Source organism: Sceloporus occidentalis, unplaced genomic scaffold (assembly GCF_023333645.1).
Source record: "Sceloporus occidentalis isolate IW3139 unplaced genomic scaffold, rSceOcc1.0.p SCAF_1, whole genome shotgun sequence".
NCBI classification, from domain to species: domain Eukaryota; kingdom Metazoa; phylum Chordata; class Lepidosauria; order Squamata; family Phrynosomatidae; genus Sceloporus; species Sceloporus occidentalis.
In genome coordinates this window covers 38,011,333-38,034,310 of record NW_028316981.1, presented here as the reverse complement: position 1 = coordinate 38,034,310, position 22,978 = coordinate 38,011,333, and the positions used below count along the sequence as shown (strand labels likewise).

General features: G+C 39.4%; 1 protein-coding gene across 7 annotated transcripts in view; it reads left to right on the top strand.

The window, feature by feature from the left end:
* FOXP1 (forkhead box P1) overlaps nt 1–22,978 on the top strand; it is a 699,809-nt gene that overhangs the window by 322,204 nt on the left and 354,627 nt on the right. Inside the window, exon 4 of one of the 7 annotated variants that reach the window (XM_089519504.1) lies at nt 11,680–11,751. The exons of the other annotated variants lie outside the window; for them this stretch is intronic. The gene's annotated coding sequence lies outside the window, so the exon portion shown is untranslated. The remainder of the gene's footprint in view (nt 1–11,679; nt 11,752–22,978) is intronic. 7 annotated transcript variants of the gene reach the window in all.

Genomic DNA, 22,978 nt, shown 5'->3' with positions numbered 1-22,978 from the left:
TGACCAACCACAAAAGGGACCTTGAGGATTTTAGTAGTAAATAACTCAGTGAAAATCAGCCAGTATGTGGCTGCTGTAAAAAAAATGTAGAGTTCACATTGGCCATATTTAGAAGGGAAACTGAAAATAAAACAGTCAGTATTGTACTGTCCTTTTTCAGATCAATAATGCAAGCAAATCTCAAACTGTGCGCAGATTTGGCCACTGCATCCAAAAAACGATAACATAGAGCTGGAAAAGATGCAGAAATCTAACGACAAAAGGATCTTGGGGTTGTGGCAGATAGCTTGATGAAAATGTAGGCCCAGCAAGTACCTGCTGTTAAAAAAAAAAAAGAGATAGAAAGTGAACACCATGTTGACCCTTTAACTGAAAAAGTAATTCAAAATAAATGTGCCATTATCATACAGTTGTCCCTCCATATCCACAGATTCATTATCTACAAATTCAACCATCCATAGCTTGAAATACTGTATTCACAGATCCCTATGTCTCTTTCTAGCTTTATAAATACAGTACAGGTATGCAAGCATTTCGAATAAAGATGCTCAATTGAAATATTCTGCTAATACAACATTTGGTGGTAAAAGTCATGAGAAGAATTCTCCTTAAACCTTAGGTTTAAGTACTCTCTCCTAATTTCTTCTTTCTCACTTAAAATTAGGCTATCATTACTTAAATATACAAATAGATGCTTCTGCTCTCCTCCTCTGACATTAACTGGGGTTGTAAAAGAGGCTTAAAACCAACATTTTAGCAGACTCGTTGGGGTGGTGCTAAACCATTGAATTATATGATCTGAAGCAGGTTATTCAATTATAAATACAGTGTATTGATGACAATATCTCCTTAAGTTTTTAATAATAACTTACAGTAGTTGAATAGCTCTTTAACTGCCATGGCTTCATCCTACAGAATTCTGGGATTTGCAATTCAGTGTGTAAACTTCTGTCCTAGAAAGGTCTAATACCCTAACTATGGCGCTTTACTGACCGCCCAAAAGGGCGGTCTGTTGGCGCTGGTGTTTGCTGCGCCAGGGAACCACAGCGGACAAACCGTGCGATTCCCTGGCGCAGCAAAAAGAACCTGCAAAAAGCGGCATGGTTATTTCTGCGCCGTGATGTGCGGACACTAAGCGTCTGCTACGTCAAAATGGCAGCGCCCCTTCCTAACCCTAGTACGTGCCGAGCACATACTTTTTGGCGATGTGGAACCCACCAATGATAGAGAATTTTAAATTCCTCACCAAACTACAAATCTGTGATTCCATAGGATGTGGTCATGGCAGTTAAAGAGTACAGTTGTGTATTGTGGATAGACCCATTGTCTCAAACTATGAAGAGTATAAAGTTGGGAAAACATCCAGACTTTTGGTTGCTAATATGAAGATTTGTTCATTTTTGTTCATTATGAATAGATATGAAAGATACAGTTGTATGATACGTTCAGTAGTGACCATATGGTTCTTTCTCCTGCTTTGTCCCTTTCCAATTTCTAATTACTCTATCCCATATCTTTGTTATAAAACAAGAAAAAGATACTTGATGTGTAGTAGTTCTAAATGTACAGTATTCTGTTTCTTTCAACTATCTTTTGTTCACACCAATATTGTAAGATATGGTGTTAAAAACAGTGACAAGTGCATAATAAATCCTTGTTCGCTGTACAGTAGTGGTTCTCAGATAGTGGGATGGGACTCCCCACTTGTGTGAGAGTTGCTTGAGGGGGTGTGAGAGCTGGACATTCTGATCTCTTCTTCCCACCTCTTCCCAAACCTTTTTATGTGTAAAATTTACACATGCATTGAGTGCAATATTGAATTTACTTAAATAAAACTGTTTTAATTTGAATGATGTCATTTCCTTATAAAATGTTAAAATATGAATATACATGAATGTGCAAATGAAAACGTGCAAACTAAATAAACAAAATATTTTTATTCATATACTGTGTTGAATAGGGTGGGGTGCAACATCTGCATGTAGATGTAAAGGGGGGTCCCAAGGGTAAAAGATTTGAGTACCACTGCTGTACAGTATATGATTTGGAGTCTCTACCTCTCACTCTCCCAGCCATGTTTTTGGAAGTAATAAACATATCTGAGAATTCACCCTATTGCTGGCAATCAGCTGTAGGCTTCAGCATGGGTATTAAAATAAAACTCATTTCAGGAAGCTACAGGTGAATCTAAAGATGTGATAATTTGAGGTGATATGCATATCTGATTACTTAGGAGTAAATTAGGCAGATAGTCCTGCTTACTGCTTGCTGTGAGTAAAGCTGTGTTTCCTCTAGTTCTTCACCTCTTTGCATCCACCTTCTCCCTGGCAAACAATCTTAGTTTGGTCAGGGAAAGGTAGAGATGTTATCTAGCGGAAAGTTCCAGTCCCTTGGACAGCACAGTCTCAGTGCGCAAAGGATCCTCTACTAGTGAAAAGTGCTTAATACAAGTATAAAGTGAGAGTGCAAGTATAATGTGAAAGAGCAAGTATCTACTAGTCAGAAGTGTTTAGTGCAAATATGTGAAAAAAAACTTCGCTTGATTGGGGAGAGGAAAATGCATAGATGTCACTTGTCAGGAGGCTCTGGTCCCTGGGTGAGCACAGTTCCCAGAAGAAAAAGTACCCTCTGTCAGAGAAAAGTATTTAATGGCCTGTTACAGACTGCCAAAATAAAGCTGCTTCGGGTCTCTTTGGTGGTATGCTGTTTAAATGATGCATGGGTCCTAAGAATCCGGAGGTTGCCCCAAAGCCACACTCCATTCCTAAGCACTGGAGTGCAGTTTGGGTGCAGCTTCCGGATTCTTAGGATGCATGCATCTTTTAAACAGCACACCTCCAAAGAGACCCAAAGCAGCTTTATTTTGGCAGTCTGTAAAGGCCAAAGTAAGTATGGTGTGCATTCTTTCAACTGAAGTATAGTCATGGGATATGTTCTTAAATGATTTTTGGATTTATTAATTTGCTACACTGTCACTTTCCCATCACCTCAGTCATGTTGTTTTAATTAAAAATAACATTAAAGTATTTACACTCTCAAATTGTCGTAATTGTATTGTCAAGAAAGTACATCCAAATTAAAATTGGCCTTCTTCAAGTACCTGTTACCTGAAAAGCTGAAACCAAACATATAAAGTGTAGCCTGCACTTTTACAGTAGTCTTTCACAGTCCGTGTGAAAATAAGCTAGTATTCTCACCTCAGAAGCAAATAAGAGAAGGTGAAATTTGCTGAAAGATAGTTTTACCCCTTTCTAAAATTGGAAACACAAAGTGGAAGGTTAATAAGAAGAAAACCCTCTGAAGCTAGTGGTTAGGCTAACATTTAGCCTCCCAACTGAGGAGGGATGAAGGAGCTGAGCCAAAACAATCACAAAGAAACCAATCAGATCACTGTAGGCATTCTTGTTTTCAAAGTTGGTAGGAAATGGTTTTCTAAGAAAAATTGAATTGATGTTCTTTCTTTCCCTTTAGGAGCCAGTTTTCTGATCTCCAGTTAAGATGATAAACCTTTACTGGACTCTAATTTCTGGTCTGCAACTCAACAGTATTTTTATATATGTTGTCAGATTCTATTTCTGCTGTACAACTACATAGCAGCAGTGATGGCAGTTATTTAAAATGTCAATTTCTTGTGTTTGTTTTTCCTTTAAGGTACATTAGGTTGTTGTTGTTTTGCAAAAGAATGTTAGTATTTGTGTGTAGGGTAGATTTATCGTATGCAAGTTTACATTTAGCATTGCTCCAGTGTTACATGGGATTTGAGATTATAAAAGCACAGTAGGTTACAGAGTAATTTTTTAAAACTTAATTTCTCTTTGAAGTGGAATAAAGTTGTCCATGCAGCAAAACGGTATGGAACAAAGAAACACTGAGTCTTTCATGCACAATGTAGTGATGTTTCATTGGTGGCAATTTACTTCTTTTGTCAGATTAGCTGTTTAGAAAAACATGATTGCAGAATAACAGATAGTGGGGAGATAATCTGGATTACATTGTCAGTGGCAAGGGAATAGGTCCATTTCTTTGTAAAAATGCTTCCTAGCACTCTAGCAGGCACCTTGCATTTGTCTTGTGAAATAAAATAAACCATTTACTAGTCTTACATAGATATTCTGAGTGTGTTCTCACAATTTATTGTTCAGAATATTTCTCCCCTTTTTGAACAATGTAGAACTGAGATGAAACTAAATCACTCATTTCCATGAACCTGAATAAGATTGCCACATTTTGACCTTATAATAAGTTTGTGCCTCCTGTTTTTTTCCAAACAGACCAGCTTTCTCTAACGTAGCTACTAATGGGAAAGGTGGCACTTGTTGTACACCTTACTGTCATGCAGCTGTCAAAAGCTCCAGGCCTACGTATTCTTACGCCAATGTTTGTATGTGTGTATGCATATGTGTGTGTGTATTTGTGTGTACCACTAATTAAGAGATATGACACTGATAGTGACATTTAGTTAATTTCTATCTAATTTCAATTTGCCAGTTTAATTTTAACATTCTGTGATTTTTGTTGTAGCAGATTAGATCAGATACTTAGATCTAAGTGGGACCATTGATGCTTAAAAAAAAAGCCTGGTTTTCAATATTACTCCAGAACCATATCTAGCTGTTCATTTTTCTCAAAAGAACAAGATGCAGCCAGGTTGGAGCTAGCTACAGGCAGAACACAATTCCCTTGTTGCAACAGTTCCATTGGCTGCTGGTCCATTTCCAGGCACAATTCAGTGTGCTGGTTTTGACCCATAAAGCCCTTTATTAGCTTGGGTCCAGGTTATTTGAAGGCCCGTATCTCCCTTTATGAACCCATTAGAGCTGTATGATGGCTTTTCCCACCATCCTCTCAGACTCCTCCCTGAGGTCCCTCCGTAGAGAGGCCAGGATGGCTCCATTTCTGCGGCAGGTGAAAATATTTTTGTGTCATCAGGCTTTTAAAACTGATGAACATTGTGTTTTTAAATGCTCTGGAAGTTAGAGTAAGTTTTTATACTGTTTTTAAATACAATTTTTTTACAAGTTAACATTTTAAATGGTTTATTTTTTCTTCAAATTTGATACTTACACTTTGTAAAGCTTTGGTATTGTTTTAAATTATACTGTTTTATATTTGTTAGTAGTTGCCTTAAGTCCCTATGCTGAGAGAAAGGCAGGATATAAGATGATGATGATGATGATGATGATAATAATAATAATAATAATAATAATACAAAGAAGAAGAAACATCAGCAACAGTAGTAGTAGTTGTTCAAGAAGGCTTGCAAGTGCATTAAAACGGTAAAAGAAAAGAAAAGAAAATATATACTAACAGCAACACCGCTCAAAACAGAACTAAAAGTTGGCAGCAGTTGTACAGCATTGTATAAAATGCAAACTGAAACATGTGCCTTCCTACAGGTCATTTGGTGACATAATCCATAGACCTGGAACCATAAAGGCCTTGTGTTTTTGTGCTTCAGTTTTCAGGAAGAGAATGGAGCAGAGGTAACCAAAGGACCTCTCCAGATGGGTTTTTGCACTTCTCCAACAAGCCCTGTATGGGAAGGGCATGTAGGGATGCTATAGATCCAGATTACAGATTGCTTTATAAGAAATCCATCTCATTTTTGGCCTATACAGAAAAATAAGTATCAGAGCAGTTGCTTGTCGCTGTTAGTAAAAAAAAAAAAAAAGTTATTGCCTGAAAGGTGGTGAAGTTGAAATCCCTTCTTGAACTTGGACCTCGGTCCAAATGCCTACTAACTACAGAGCTTTGCAGTGTTAAAGGCTAGAAAGGTAGTGACTTGGGAGGCAAAGCTGAAATGAAAACTAAGATAAAACATTTTAAACAACAAGGAGTGATACACAAATCATATGCAGAGTACTACAGATGCTCAGTTGAACCTTGAATCCAATTCCAAGATGCAAAAAAATAAAATGAAAAATAAAATAAAAATATGTTCATGACTTGGAAAGAGTGATTTGTTGTCCCTGTATTTTAGTGTGCTTCCCCTCAGCTTGCTAGTTTATTAGAATATCTTTCCCTGTCCAGTTATGGGCTATGCAAGTGTAAAAGTTTACATACTCGCTTTGAAATGCCTTGTCCCCAAGCAATACCATCAGGTACTTTAAACCAAAGTAGTCAGCAACCTGTTCTGTGTGTAATGTGAAAGGGTGTGAGGAGAAGTGGCATTATTATGCCTCTGCTTTCATTCCCCTGCTCATTTCCCCGTTCCAAATGCAGTAGCATTTAAAGATGCCACATGTTCAATCAGATATTAAACTTCCATATCTGGAGAGTATACTTTCAAATTCTGTAACACATCCTGTGATGCATACTTTGAATCTGTCTCTGGTCCTGAAATTAAGTTTTATATTTTGCAGCTGCTTTGCCAGTATTTGTTTTGTATGTCCCTGATCTGCCTTTTGGCTCACCAGACACTCGCTATACCCAGCTGTAACTTCTTGTCCTTGTTTTACTATTTATTGCCTCACCTCTGTCTTCACTGTGGCAGGTCAGGCTTTGACAGTTTTTGTCTAGTGGTAAAACAGTGTAGCCAGAGCGGAATGAAGTTTTAAAACATACTGACTTTGTTTTAGGAACTATACACTTACATTTTGGCACCTTATACTGGGATACTTGTGTACAAGGCAGGGCCTTTGCAACTGTACATATATTAAACTGTCATATCAGCCAATTTTTAAAATGATGAGAGTATGGAAAACCAAAACACCAGCTTCTGTATCTTCTTGGGTAATGCAGTTAATTAAGAGCCAGCATGATGTAGTGGTTTGAGTGTTGGACTAGGACTTCGGGGACCAGGGTTCAAATTCAGTCTTGGCCATGGAAACCCACTGGCTGACCTTGGACAAGTCACACTCTTTCAGCTTCAGAGGATGGTCATGGCAAACCGCATCTGAAGAAATCTGGCCAAGAAAACCCCATAATAGTTTCACTGCCTTAGGGTCGCCATAGTTTGGAAACAATTTGAAGGCACACAACAGCAGTTAATTGATATGGGGAAAAGTGGGGGTGGGGATAGCTTTTTCCCCTTTTATATGGACCTAGAAAAACACCTCAGTGGGTAGGAGAACTTGGAAAAAATGCTTCTGACTCTTTTGCTTATAGTAATTAGACAGTCACACACAAAAAAAGTTCACAGATTCTACCCTTACCCCTGGGTAGCAAATACAGGTTACAACAAATCTGTGTAGGTTTAATAGTGCTTGCTTATGAACTTCTAAATCAAGATTGGTTAATCAGATCTTGAGGAGAGGGAGGTGGGATATTTTGTGAGACGATCTGTTTGTTGTGGTTGTTCATCCTGAATGCATATTTATTTTATTTGCAACTAATTAAAAATGAAGACATTTTTGCTATTTATAATTCAAAAAATTCAGATTAGAAGACCTTTCAGTATAGCAGTCCCCATATTCCACATTCACAGATAGACTAGTGATTATTTTCATTTGCTTATGTGAGACTTGAAAGACAGTGTTGAACATGGCCAATGTTTGAAAGTGTTTTCAGGAAAGCTCATTGAAGATTCATTCAAAAGTACCCAGCAAAATAAACTGCATGAAAGTTAGTTTATCTTCCAAAATAACCATGGAGGACTAAGTCAACCCTGATGAGATCTGAGGTTCCAACCAATCAAGGTATTTAAAAACTGATGCTTAGGTTCCTAAGCCATCCCCTGAAGCTTTCCTTGCTGCATAAGATATGAAGAAATCTCCAGTCCTGCAAACAGATATTAAATTGGATACTCTTTCACACTGCCTTGATAAGGTACAGCACAGAGAGGGAAATGGAAAGCTCCTGTCGAAAAAATATATATTTGAATCTACCATAAAAATAGTTAAGATAGGAGGATTTCCAGCACTGGTTGGAATAACTTTATCGATGTGTTACTGAAAATGTAACTCTTCCTTTGGTTCATACATATTTTTAAACAGAGTATTTTGTGTACTGCTGTGAGGGCTCTCTTGTCAATACCACTATTTTGCAAGTATGTAGAACTTCACCATACAACTACTATGTTTTGTAGCATGGCTTATTGTGTGGTATTTTCCCATGCACAATGTGAAACATTTCCATGACATTATTACATGTTCTTGGTGGTACAGAAATGCTTGGGATAACGAAGAGGAATGAGAGAGTACCTCTTTATTCAGTTTATTATTCCTTTTACATAACAAACATTTTAACTAGTTAATTTTTAAAACGAAAGTGAGTAATTTGAAATAAAAGGGAAAAAAATTGAAAGCAAAATATCACAATACCAACTGCTACATGGTAAAGCTGTTTATAAGACTGAAACATGCCTGGCAAGTCTAATTTAGCTGCATGCAAAGTACCTGAAATGACAGAGGTTGCTATGGCACTGAGTTTGCTATACCAGTGGCTTCATCTAAACATTGTGCTTGGTCTTTCTGTGTGAAGTGATGGCCGCTGGTAACCTAGACATGTTTGTTCTGGTGGTGTGCACCTCCAGATCCCAGAGGAAGGGGTCCACATACTCTTTGACTGTGTGGTTGGACTGCCCCACAGCAGGGAGAGGTAGGGACAACCCTATAACTCTTTCCTCTTGGAATGTTTCCCACTGTCTTCAAACTATGTCAGTTGCAATCGTATGTACTGGTGAGGAAATCCACCTGTTGATGTTACAGTAGATTTTAAAACACTACCAGCTTTAAATTAATTAATGTATATACTCGTCTATAAGTGCGCCTCATTTATACGACAAGTGCAGGCTTTGGGTCCAATATTGTGGATTTTGATATGGCCCATGGATAAATTGAGGGTAAAACCTAGGGACATGTAACAAAAGATCTAAAGGATGAAGCAAAGGAAACCGATGTCAAAGAACTTACAAAATTCCAGCAGGGTGGATGGATGAGAGGGTGGTGTGTGTGTGTGTGTGTGTGTGTGTGTGTGTGTGTGTGTGTCAGTGCTTCCAGGGCAGATTACACTCTTGCTTTTTACCAGGGGATGGTGCTTTTTTAAAAAAATAAGAGTTAAAGTACACTACTTACATTGGCCCCTCGGATAAGTTGACTCAGGTTTTTGGTGTCAATTTTTTTTACCATAATTTCTAGATTTATACATGAAGTCTGTACAGTGAGTATAACAAATATTTTAAAACTGGTGCATATCATTAAAGCCCTTTTTGTGTACACCCCAAGTTTCAAGTGTCTAGGTTTGAAACTCTTGGAACTATTGCTGTGAAACAAACTCTCATGTACATACAAGCCACTGTCCTCAGTCAGTGCTGTGGGTGCACAGACAGTGCTTGGGATGGAGACAGGTTCATCTGTTATTTTCATGAATAGGAAACAACAGAAATGTCGAACATAAGAAGGGAGTAAAGATCTGTGCAAAGACTGCCTTTGCTTATGAGTCTGTTACTAATATCTCTCTGTCTGTCTTGAGCCTTCCCAGACTGGCTGCATCTTCTGTAGAGATAATTCCAGTAAGAAGCTTGATTAATCTATTATTTTCAATAGACACTTTTAAACTAGTTATAGATTACTGTAACACTGTGCAAGGCACTGCCTTTGAAAAGTGATTGGAAACTTCAGCTGGTCCAAAATGTTGTGATCTGAGTGTTGTTTGGGAGTAGTTGCAAGAATCATGGGATTCTTTCCCCTGATTTTTAGTTTGTATAAAACCCTGTACATCTTTGACCTACTCACTTGAAAAGCCACATTCTTTTCTTGGTGCTTGCCCAGGGTTTAGGAAGGATTGGCAAAAGGGAGTCCAAGGGACCCCCAAGTCCATGAAGGCTCCTAGAAAGCCCCCAAAGATATCAGACTAATTAAAGCAAAAAGAAAAAAAACATTTCCAGTCAATTCGGGTTTGCAGTTTTTTTTTTTTTTTGGGGGGGGGCAGCTTAAAACTATCCAAAATGTGCCCAAACCATGGTGGTTTGCTTCTCCCAGTACTTCAAAGTCCTCCTCCCAACCTCTCTTAAACACAAAATAAATTCAGAATCAGCAAAAACATTGGCTGGAAGTGAATGATGTCACTTGTAGTGTGCTGAAATAACTCTTTGTGGCTTGCAGGGTGGGTGCATGGTGGGAAATGGGTCCCGTCTCCTGTACAGTTGCCCACCTTCTTTCTCTGCTGCCATCATCAGAGACCTTAAGCAGGAATGTGACAGAGGATCTTTTTAGTGGTTTCCCCCAGACTCAGGGATACTCTGCACAGGGAGGTCAGAAATCTTTTATAATCCTATCTCTTGCCTATGTGGCAGCCCACCAAAACTTTATTATGCAGATAAGCTTTTGACTTTGAAGTTGATTTGTTTGCTGAAGTAGTTTTTTAATTGGTTAGGAACTTCTAATTTCTAACTCATCTCCTCCTCTGCTCCCAATTGTTTTATTACATTTAATTCTGGAGTTTTGATTATAGTTTTGTATGTATTCAGTATTTATTTATTGATAGCCCCCCTGAGCACTATCTGAAGTGGAAAGGCTGTGTCCGTGTCCGTGTGTGTGTGTGTGTGTGTGTGTGTGTGTGTGTGAGAGAGAGAGAGAGAGAGAGAGAGAGAGAGAGAGAGAGAGAGAGAGTTATGCCAAATGTGCAAATTTATATCAAGGAAGCCTTCAGACAACCCTAATGGTAACATTTTAAAACCTCTGAAAGGTTCAAAACCTCTTGAAATGCAGTCCCTCTCTAGATATTTTGGAATCCACTCATTATACTAACTTTAGAAGGCATGTGCTTTGTCGGGCTATGCTTGAAGATAAATAGAAATATCATCAGGGGTATTAGATTCACCAGTCCTAGGCACATCTAGGGTTGCCAACTTTCTTGCAGAGTAAGTCCTGAGCAGTGCCTGTGTACCTTGAATAGCTGTATAACACACACATAATAACAGGTGAGGCTTTTCCCAATATAGAGATATAATGATGAGAAAATGTCACCTGTTTTCTGCCTTTCATACAGTTGTTGTATACATACACAGTCTTTGCCCATTATACATGAACAAACACACATGCATATGCATGTACACAACTTTGTGCGCGTGCCCACACACACACACTTGTACACACACAGCAGCATGGGGTAAGTCAGGTTTTTAATATAAATGCAGCATTCATGTTAGCTTAAATGAATAAAACTAATATCCTGGAGTTAGCAAGGTTGAGCATTGTTATCAAGTCACTTCTACTTAATCTTTGTCCCAGACTTTCCAGTTTAAGGACTAAACTGCCTGCTATGTTGAAGGCATAGTGTGTGTAGCTCAGCTTCAGTGTCTACCTTTTGCCAAAATAAACATTCATAGACTGACTCTATTACACCAGAACTGCAACGATAGCACAAGTGAGATTTAATCCTTCCCTTTCTGCCATTTTCTTTTTCTATTTAATCTTTTCGGGTTTCAAAAAACTATAGGTCAATTGATGCAATTTTATTTTTCAGTGCTTATTGGTTCTTGGTTCTGTTTAGAAAGACAAGATATGTTTGTGAGAGTATGAAGAGGGAAAATGCCACATAAATATGGAGGTATAAAGATACTTTTCTTTCTTAATGTTCTTTGAGTTTACTCACCATGGTTGTGTGGCCTAACTGAACATGTTATGTATGCATATTGACAATTAATATCTGCAGCTTATCATGTGCAAGGATATTTTGCCTATGTTTCTTATTTTGGTATGAAACAAAATATTACCTCTCATTTTTATTTCATTGCAGTCTATTTAAATGTTGCCTTCCTTGAGTCTACAAGATAGTCAGGCTGCAAGTTGAATAAATCAATAATGAATGGTGAGCAAAGAAAACCACTCATGTGCATTTTTTAAAAAGGAATTATGTTAACATATGGTCAGCTGAGTGGTGCAGTTGGTTAATTGATTAATTAGATTTTCATGGCTAGATACAAGTTTCAGAAGTGGTTCACGTAATGAAGGTATAAGATTTTGGTTTCTTCTGTGTGACAACTAGAGCTTTGACAACATCACACAACTAAAAAGGAAAAGCACTGAATTAACAATGCTATTTTTAAAAGGATGTTTTGTTTATTGGCTGAGTTTTATAGAACACTTTATGTGCTGGCTTGTTGCTCTAAGTATCAGTTGCATGTTATAACACTGTTTGACATATCTGAAAATGAAATTATTTTGTGCCCCCAAACCTGCTTTTCTTTCTTGTAGTATTCTGGCTTAAATAGGTGGTATAGGTTTTTCCCAAACTTCAACTTGCCATTAGCTTAATAAAGTTATTACAAGAACATCTTCCCTGTGGTTTTATTCTATATCACATTAAAGTAATGAGACCATACATGAATAGGAAGAGGTGGCATGAAAAGGTGATAACATATTTTTGGTCATGCACATCATTCTCTGTAGACATTGCTGGAGCAGTAGTGAACCAGACCACATGAGAATGGCTGTGCATCCTAGTGACACATGGCTTGGCCATCTTCCTATATATTTTATCAAAGTGGTTCTACAATTGTAGCAATGACATTAAACAGGAATAAGGTTAGTGTGGATCTCCAGATGTGGTTAAATTGCAACTCCCACCAGCTCCCACCAGCACAGCCAGTAGTGAAGACTGATAAAGGTTACAGGCTAGCAATATCTGGAGGGCCATATACATTTCCTATCTCTGTGATTGTGTGATTTGCAATTTCATGAGAAAGCATTTAACAGAGTTAATAAATGTGAGATTGGACACAACAGGAGATGATGAGCAACCCTTCACATGATAAAGGGAAGCTTCCTTCAGTGCGGTTATTTCACTTTCATATTTGTTTTATCTCAACAGAGTATATTGTGACCATATCTCTTTCTCTGGAATACCTTCAGCCCAGTTCAGACACTTACGGAGGATGATAGCATGTGTGTTATAGAGAAACAATTTATTCCCCTCTTTCATGCTACTTATTGAAAACCACACACATCACCACCAAATTACTAGCTTAATTCCCCCTCAAAAATAATAATAGAGGAGATGGAGTTTCCAAATAGGGCTGTTGTAAAAACAGCCCTCTGTCTAGAGTATCTGTATTGCATAAAGCTAGTACATGCCACAGGGGAATCATAGAATCATAGAGTTGGAAGAGACCACAAGGGCCATCCAGTCCAACCCCCCTGCCATGCAGGAACTCTCAATCAAAGCATCCCTGGCAGATGGCCATCCAGCCTCTGCCTAAAGACCTCCAAGGAAGGAGACGCCACTACATTTTGAGGGAGTGTGTTCCACTGTCAGGAAGTTCCTCCTAATGTTTGGGTGGAATCTCTTTTCCTAAACATTAGGAGGAAGAGGCAACCACTTTTTGCACCACATGATAACTGCTGGCACTCTAGTAAGTATCTGAACACAGCCATGTTCCTGTAATGTTGTTGTTTGCTATGCTATAGAATGCAGATTGATAACTGGGGCTATTTACAGAGCACAGATAATTCTGCAGCTACAATAGCTCCCACTGCCTGCTTTTGTGTTTCCAGTAGGGCGGATGGGTGAAATAAAGTACAGGATCTTGTCCCTTTAATGTAGTAGGTGGTATCCCCCACCCCACAGGGGGCAGTGGAAACATCCAGGGGTGGTGAAGGGGGAATGGGGCAGCAGGAGGGCAGTGATGGGAAAAGCAGGGGGCAGGGGGGCCATCAGTCAAAGTATTGGTGCACAAGAAAGCAAGGGAATCACTGGCCTTTAGAACCATGGTGAGGTTGAAGGTATCATGGAACTTCTTTCCAGGGTCCTCACTGACCATTTAGTGTGGTGGTTTCTTATGCTCTTTAATTGCCTGCGTGAGCTCACTCCCTCAGCTGCATCTTTCACTGGTGCAGTGGCTGAGAATCTCTTGCACGGGTTGGACACAGAACATTAGTTCTGTGGCTCTAAGCAGCACTATTTGGGGGCTGACTGACTGACTGGAGCAAGGACTTAGAGTATGTGCAGTGGGAGAGAAGCATCAGAAAAAGGGAGCTTCCAAATTGGGGACCCTGTGTAAGCCTTCTGTGTTTTGCTGAGACTTGGCTGGCAAGTCGGAGCTGCTCTGCTGCTCCTGTGTTCTTTCATTGGACAGGCTGAGAAAAGAGGTAACAGAAGAAATAATGGACCGTACCACACAGGTTCCAGGCATGGGACGAGAACGGTACAAAAGGGTCCAGGAAAGGAGCGGAATGAGTGGGGGATGCATTTTACTGCACAGAGGAAGTCCCTCACTTGTTCTCTTCCCTTCCCTTCCATTCCCAATCCGTCTCAGATGAGGCAATTTTTGAGAACTGTTCTGAACAGTTCTCCAAAATTGCGTTCCTCTGGGATGGCTTGGGAATGGAAGGGAACAAAAGGGAATGGAATGGGGACTTCTGTGTGCAGTAAGATGCGTCCCCCACTCGTTTACCAGTCATTCCCAGCCCCTTTCATTCCGTTCTTGTCCTGTGCTTGGAGCCCCTGTGCAGTAAGGTCCAGTGTTTGAGTATGTCTCTGTGTGGGGAACACTTGAAACTGTGTGGGAAAGAGGGAGTTGCTATCTGGGGTCAATTCTTCAAAGAGCCCTTCACTTTGGAGAAGCTACGGTAGTTACAATTTTTCCCTTTTCTCATCCATGCCAGTCCAGAGCATATGGCCTGTATAAACCTGCACACACACCAATTGCATCCCTCTTCTGCCCAATGAAGAAGGATTAAGAGTTCTTCCTCACCTTCTCTCTTAGCACCTGGTCACCTTGGGTGTAGCAACTGAGCAGCTGGTTGAGCAGCAACTGTCCAGGAAAGCAGCCAAAGGGCTGATAAGACAGCTAGTTCTCAAACAAACAAAAACCCCACCAGAACAGCAAAGTCAGTGTAAGCTACACAGTCCTGGAGATTCACAGTAGTTCTACCAAAAGGGATTACCAAGAGAATTGTCAGACGGTCCGAGGTTCAGGGTATCAGATAGGCAGGTCAATAAAGCAGTCCAAGGTCAAGGTTTCCGGGTAGTCAAGATGGTCTAGAAGACAAGAAGCCAAAGGAGCCAGAGACAGAGTCTTTCCTCTAAAAGAGTCAGATATCCACTGGCAAAGAGCCACACATGCTCCAGGTACTTAAGAAGGCAAGGAGCTGGCCTTCAGCTGTGTCTGATTACGAACACGCTTCTGATAAAGCCTCCTTGATCTTCGAAGGCCCTCCCTTTCTGCTCGACGCTCCTTGAAGGTAGGCACACTGCCCAGATCCTCCTCCATGTCCACAGCCTCAGCACCAGGCAAACTTGACTGCTGAACCTCTGGAGGGGCCATAGACTCTGCTCCATCAGAGCTAGGGCCAGCCTCTGGCTCCTCCATTACAGGTTCAAGTCCCAGGGGCTCTGGCTCCTCCATTACAGGTTCAGGTCCCAGGGGCTCTAGCTCATCCTCTGAGTCCTCCGAGCCGTCCTCCAAGCTGGGCATGACAGCAACCGAGAAGCCTCTTACCTTTGCTGAAGGTGTGACATGGGTGAGAGACCACTCAGTTGCTGTTTCCAGGGTGACTGGGTGCAAAGGGAGCAGCAACCAAGATTGGTTGTTTTGAATTTGCAATACACAGTAGACCTAATATCAAGAAATATGCAAGGGGGCACTAGGATTCTCTCTCAAGATGAAAGGGAGCAGTAGCCACAAATGTTTGGGGACTACTGCTTTAATGGTTGTGTAGAAGAGAGAAATTGTCATGCAAACAGCACCTGCTGAAATTAATCTTCTACACGACCGTTGAAGGGACAGAGGCCCTGTCCAATATTTCACCTGGCAACCCTAGTTTCCAGGTACAATTCAAAGTGATGGTTATGACTTATTAAGCTCTCTGTGGCTTAGATCCAGCTAGGTGACATCCTTCAGTGGTTCCCAACCTTTGATCTTCCAGATGATTTGGACTTCAGCTCCCATAATTCCTGACTGTTGGCCAAGTTGGCTGAGGCTTCTGGGAGCTGAAGTTCTAAACAAATGGAGAATGGAAGGTTGGGAACCACAGACCTATCTGTATCTCTCCATTCAAGCCTTCCTGGGCTCTGACATCTTTAGGAGATCTTTCCTTCAGTCCCTTCTTTTCAGCTACACTTAGTGGAGATACGCAATAGGGCCTTCCCAGGGGAACCCTGCGGGCTTTAGAACCACAGCATTCCTAGGTAGTTTAGGATGGACCAGCACTTGCTTTCCTTTCATCAGCAGGCAAAGACTTTTTTTATTCCAACTTGCTTTTGAGAACTGAAGGAATTTTTTCAAAAAAACAATGGCTTTTAAGAACAGGCTGAACTGCTTTAACAATGCTATTTTTAAAACTGCTTTTAAACATTGTAACTGTAGATTTCAAATTGTTCTTTGTGTTGTTAATAGTTTAGTCTCATGTTAAATGTTGCTTTTTTCTTCAAGTATTTAATTTTTAATCTGCTTTGAATCTATTTTGGGGAAGGTGGCTGTATAAAGTTCATAATGATAGTAATAGTAATGATTGTTATTTTCTCATTTTCTTCATGCTGTTTTTCTTGGTGACACTCTTATTCTTGTGTGGTATGAGAGTGGAGAATATTTCATATATTGTGAATTACTAGTAAAGCATAGGCCAGAGGTTATGACTTCTCTGCTCTGTATACTCGTACCCGACTTCATGTAGGATGGGCAAGATCTCCATAAAAGTTTATTAAGTCTTTTACAAGTGTTGGTACAGCAATATGCTCAGGCTAAGACTTGGACATCTTTGAAGAAACTAGTGGAAAGGAGTGGTGAGAGGAATGGGGAAAAGTCACCATCTTGATGAGGAACACCATATTAAACAGACTAGGGAAGGAATTAATGGTATATAAATCCTGTGTGTTTCATTGCTGGGCAGAGATTTATGTCTTCTTTACCTGAAGCTTGCATTCTGGAAATGGTCTTGTTACAGTAGATGGTGCTGTGGTAGTGAAGACATGAATAATCTGGGAGGGGGGAATACTGGAATCTAGAATTCCCACTTTATCAGTTTAGAAATCATTTTTACTACAGTAACAGCCTTGCTCTTGATACATATGTACCAGTTTCTTACCATCTACAGTTTTTCACCTGTATGTTTTGCTCTCGTAATTAGAGACCTCTTCAAAATTTGTCTTTAAGCTTCCTTGGGTCTTCTGTTGCTACATATTATTCCCCTCATATGAAAATATCAGTCTTCCCACAATCAGGACTCAGAAGTGTAAACATTGTAGTTAGCATGCAGAATTCTTTGAAACAATATCTAGATGACAGTTGGCTTAAAGTGTACATTAATATATCATCACCAATAGATGGAAAATGCCTGTTTCTTTATCAGATGTTCCAAGTGTAAATGGCTGGCAATAATACTGAAGAGCCCTTTTACGTGTTACAAGGGCTACATGAGGCCAATTCCAGTATCTTAACCACATGGTAGCTGTAATGTGTAACCCAATCCAGTGATGATTTTTCACTCCTAGATCACCAAAGATGTAGCAAAATTGTTCACAAATAAGGTGGCTTGCCTTCTCATCCTTGGGAAAGTCTTGCAAGACAATTACAAAATGGCCAAAAATGGAATGTGAAGATGACAAGATGTTGCTTCTGATGGAAATGCAGTCTGTAGGGATATAAAAAGTGCAGTTGATCATCTCTAATCTTGTGACAGTTTTTCTCTCTTCCCATCTTGGGGAAACATGCACCATATTGTCCTGCTACACCTATGGGAAGTCATACATGAGGCTATCATTGGGTTACAAAGATACGAGTGACATGCTTTCATTCCTATCTGTCCTGGAGCTATAAACCTAGGCCTATTATGTACTTAGAAAACAATTGTTGGAATGGGATTTCATACCCATGCTGCTGACATGGCCACTTGGCTGCTTGCTCTGACCCTAGCTTCCCTAGTTGCAATAGTGCACAGCTAATATTGCTGGGAGTTCCAAATGCTGCTATTCTTGGGTTTATACTCAGTTTTTATATTAATTTTAAAATAAAATAAAATAATAAGGCTTAATTTTCTTATGCCCATTCCCGTGATCTCTTGAAATTGCATTATATAATAACCAGAGTGGCAGTGTGGTTTTGAACTTGAGCGGTGCCTTTGGAAAACAAGGTCCGGATACCCACTTGCCCACAGAAAAGTCACTGGGTGACATTGAGGAAGTCACAGTCTCGGAGGAAGACAAAGGCCTTCTGAACAAATCTTGCCAAGAAACCCTGAGCTAGGTTCGTCTTAGGGTCACCAAAAGTCGGAAGTGGCTTGAAGCTATACAACAACAAATAATAGCTCTAATAAAAAATAAATTTGGAAAGAACATTAGGCATAGATTGTTGGCTGAACTTTACTCTGTGGGTTGTATTTATAGGTGCCTTTCGATCAGTAGAAAGCTTCTTCCACCCTTGTAAGGGCTGTTTCCACTTAACATATGAGTCCAACATGAGAAAAATGAGCCCAAATCTGGGGAATTCTTTCTTTTATGCAAGGTTGGTTTTTTTTTTAACTTTTCATGACCTCATTATTAAGACTGTTTATCTGTTGTACTGGAAGTTATACACTATGGCCTAAATCCAACTACCAGTTCCAACTAGAGTAAAAATTCACTGAATGTTGAGCCACAACTCGTGTACATTTAATTGGTCAATAGGTGTACTCTAGTTGGAACCAAGAATTAGATTTATTCCCGAAGCTTAAAACAGCTGGCACGCACCCCTTTTTAACATGCAACTTCACAATCCCTGATACATGGTATCTCTGCAGTGTGAGAACTATATTTTCTGCTTCAGCTCATAGCCTTGTGAATCCAAACTTAGTTATTTTTAACATGGGCCTTTCTCTCTGAGTCCTAATAAGATTCACTGATCTCGTTCACTATATTTTTTTTATTGAAACAAATAAATCCAATAAAGGAGTTTCTGCATTAGCCGTGTGCAAGTGCAGGAGCTCCACAATAACAACAGTGATGATAATACCAATAAAATCAGTTTGTATTAAATATATTGATGCATTTATTTAGTCCTACTGTAAAACTGAGCATTGTGTTAATATGCTTTATATGAATCATACTGCTGGAAGAAATGGCTAATTTATTTTAGCATATGCATAAATAGCTACCAGTTTTCAGTAGAACAAGCTAATGAAAATGATGCTATGAAATTGTCTGTTGTATGAGGAGTGATGGAGGCAAGTTTATTATTGGCTGAGTGCTAAGACATTAGTGAACTGGCCATCACGCATTTGAACTTTTGAACTGCTAGTTGTTTGCGTGATTTATTGATTTTGATATCTTCTTGTGCTAACATGTTCTCTTATTCATTCATCAATCCATCTATTTCTTTATTTGAAACATGCAAAGGCAGTATGGAGACAACTTAGCAACTTCCAAATTGAGTTGCTTAAGTAAACTGAAAGCAGGTTTCAGTAAAAGCTTATGCCCACATTCTCGTTTAAAAACTGGATTGTTGTTTTAACTTCTGTGGTCCTACAAGTTGTGCTGTTAACCACCCAGAGAATGTTATTGTGTGATATGTAAGTAAATAATAAAGTAATTACAAAGTAAGTAACAAATAGATGGCCAGTGTGTTGTAGTGGTTTGAGCATGACTCTGGAATTCAGAGTGCGAATCTCTGAAACAACACACAACAAAAACAATAAATAGATACAGAATTTCAAAATGGTGAAAATTAGTTTTGAGGTTGCTTGACTTTTTTCTGCTCTTTTCCTGTATTCTGTCCTTTTTCTGCTCAGCTGTATGGTCAACTTAGTTTGTTCTGTCTACCTGCCATCATACCTTTGTTCTGCCACTCTGCTCCGTCTCCTCCACTCCTAGCCTGTCTTACCTGCCTGGTGTCTGACACATGGCGAACATCACTGAATCCTTTTTGTCATTTTCTTTCCCAGAGAAAGTCTGCTTTGTCTCGCATTGTCTGATGAATGATGCTGACTGGTAATGCTTCAAAATACTTTAAATGACCTGACCTCATGTCAGGTCTTCCTGGCAGGATAACCACTTTAGGCATTCTGCCTACTAGTTTGGGAAAGATGTGGAAACTAATTTCCCTCTTACATGTGTGACCCCTCCCTAACCAACTTTGAATATGTATGCTTGATCCTCAGCTCGCACCTCTCAATACTAATCTCTTAGGTTGCAATCGTGTGCCCTGTCCAATTGATTTCCTGGTCTTTCAGGATTTCCAGAATTTAAGTGCTACATAAGTGTGACTGATGTCAGTGGAATGTAACTTTCACATAAGAAGGCACAGGTTTGCAGCCTTCATGTGAGGAAAGTCTGCTTTTTTTCCGATGCTGGCAACTTCTTTTGTAAGTGGCATTGGGCTTTCTAAATAACAGTTGGTATAAAATGTGTGTCTTTTGGATCGTAGCTTGTTTGGGGTGTATGTGTCGGGAGGGGGGGGGGTGCCTTCTTTCTGGTAGATACTTAGTATTTCTTCCAATTAAATAATTTGACACCTGCCTTCTCAGTTTTGAATAAAAATGCTTCTAGCATGTAAAGCTAGCAAACTTGCATGTGCTTGCCCTCCATGTTTATTTAAAGTGAAGCTATTCCATGGATGTGCTTGGACTTTACTAGCGCACTTGCTCTTAGCACTTAAAAACAACAACCCACCATTGTTAAACCAATTTAATATCATATCCTGCTAATACGTCTGTAGGAACACTTTTTTTAAAAAAAGTATCATAATAATTATCTTAGCCTGCATGTTACTGGGATGCTTTTCTTCTTTTTTCCTCTTGTTGTATTAAAAATGATGTAAAGGGAAAGCCTTTTCAATAGAAGTTTGGAAGCTAGAGATGTGTTTCATCCCTTTACCTCCCTCCCTTCCCCTTTTCTGTTTTCATTAGAGAAAGCCTGTTTGAACTGGAGAACAAAACTAGTGGGAAAGGCTAAAAAACAGGGCTGACACCAACACCATTAGCTGAAAGAGGGGGGGGGAGAGAAATCCGTTTCATTGCAACTATGTTATTGTTTACTTTACCATACACATCCTAATATGGTTACCTCCCTGTCAAAGCGGCTGAGCCAGGGGCTGAGGGGCCCCCTCAGGGAGAAGCTTCTCACTGCTTCACAGACAATAAGAAACAAACGGCACAACTCCACAAAAGGCTGAACTCCCGGAAAATAAGTGTCAAGTAAATCTTAAAGAACTTTGCCTCCTGACATGCAGCACTCTGTATGTAGACCTTCTTGATGCCATGCTGCCCAAGCTCAGATGTGTGCCTTTGGAAATAGAAGTCACTGTGGGTATTTCCTTTTTCTTTTCTCCCCCCCCCCCCACCTTTCCCTTTCTGCCTTTTTTTCCCTTTCCTTTAAATTAATTTTTTGAAGGCTGTGAATTAATTCCTTCAGATCTGTCTTTACATGTGCCTTCCATGAGTGCTGTTTGCCGGAGCCTTTAAGCCACCAAGGTAAGAACGTTGATTTTAGCCTGGGATGTTTGTCACTCAAACCAATGTTCTTCATTGATACAGACAATGCTTTAAAAAAAATTAACCACCACCACAACAACCCCACAGTATGCTGCTCAGACCTTCCTCCATCCCAACTAAATGTGGAAATGTGCTGTTTCTCTTGATGCCTGTTGTCCTTTAAAATGTCAGTAGTTTGCAGAGGCTGGTGGAACAGAGGTGCACTCGCTCCTGTGTAAACAGTGGCACAGATGCAAATGCTTTGCTGTGGCCAATTGTCAGCTAGACCAATTTCTTTAAAGGCTTTACTGTTATTTCTTCCTCATTATCGTCATCTTCTCTACTTGTGATTGCTCTGAACCCTTGGCTCTTCCCAAATCTTCACGGTCTTGAGGCTTGCCAGTTATTATATGCAGGACCAGAACAAAGGTAGGTTGTTCAACTCTGTGCTCCGGGGGGGAGGGACAAGTTATTTTTGGAGGATTGTCTTCCTAGTGCATGACTGGCTGACCTAAAAGGAGGGGGGAATCTTCCATAGAGAGTAGGGAAAGAGTAAGTGTGCACACTTAGCAGCTTTTTATAGTGGCTTTTATTTCTGGGCAATTTAAAGAGAAAATGCCTTTTTAAAAAAAGAAAACTATTTTTTTAAAACAAACACCAGGATTAATACTAATCCAGATTGTCTATCTAATAAACATGTCAATAGTTTATAATGCAGTGGTCTGCGCAATAGACAGGATTTTGTACATTTTCCTTTCTTTTTAGGTATTTGTCTAAAAAGTTCAGATTCCAAACTTTCATCGGTATGTTGTTTTTCTACTACATAGGTCTGAACTTTTTGGACAGTGTTCTGTTAATATATCTGGCTTTATTCATAGCTTTTTTTAAATGTTGCATTTCTCTATTTTGCTATAGACCATATTCTTCTTAAGTGTGTGTAGACTTTAGTATAAGATAAAAACAAAACAGTCTTCAGTTTAGTTCAGAGAAATATAATAACCTGACTGTTTTTATTCTGGATGTAAATAAGCAAATAAGCTGATAATAAAGTACTGCAAGTAGACTTCAAGTTTGTGGACTCCAGCAGCGAAATGCATATATATCAGCAGAATTACGTGAGAATACTTAGCAGCATACTTGTACAGGTAAAGAAAGGTAATTCTTGATAAAAAGGCTACTTAGAATAAGAGCCAGCCAAAGTTAACCACTAGAGTCCCACAGATTTCAGTTAGAAAATTAAGTGCATGCTTTCCAAATGAAATACATCGGATTTTAAAAGCGATTAACTGTCGCCAGACTGTTCTTTGTTTACTTTGCATATTCCTATTATTGTCATTTTTCAATGATTACTAAAATCATTCTATTCCTAACTCTCTTTGTGTAATATGTGTTCCTTTTTTAATTTTACTTGAGCTATTTAGACAGATATTAAGTAATCTGAAAGCTCTTTGAAATAAAATGCCAATTCTGTCTGTTCTCATATTTTTAAAGAAAACATTGTAGCTCCAAGAGAATTCTGGAAACGATGCAATTTGAAATAATAATATACACAGCACATATGCAATAGTGCTCTATCATCATCATTTACAAAAATGTAGAAATGCTCTTTTTTAAAAAAAGAAGAAGCTGTATATTGTGTGTAATTTTGATTTTGG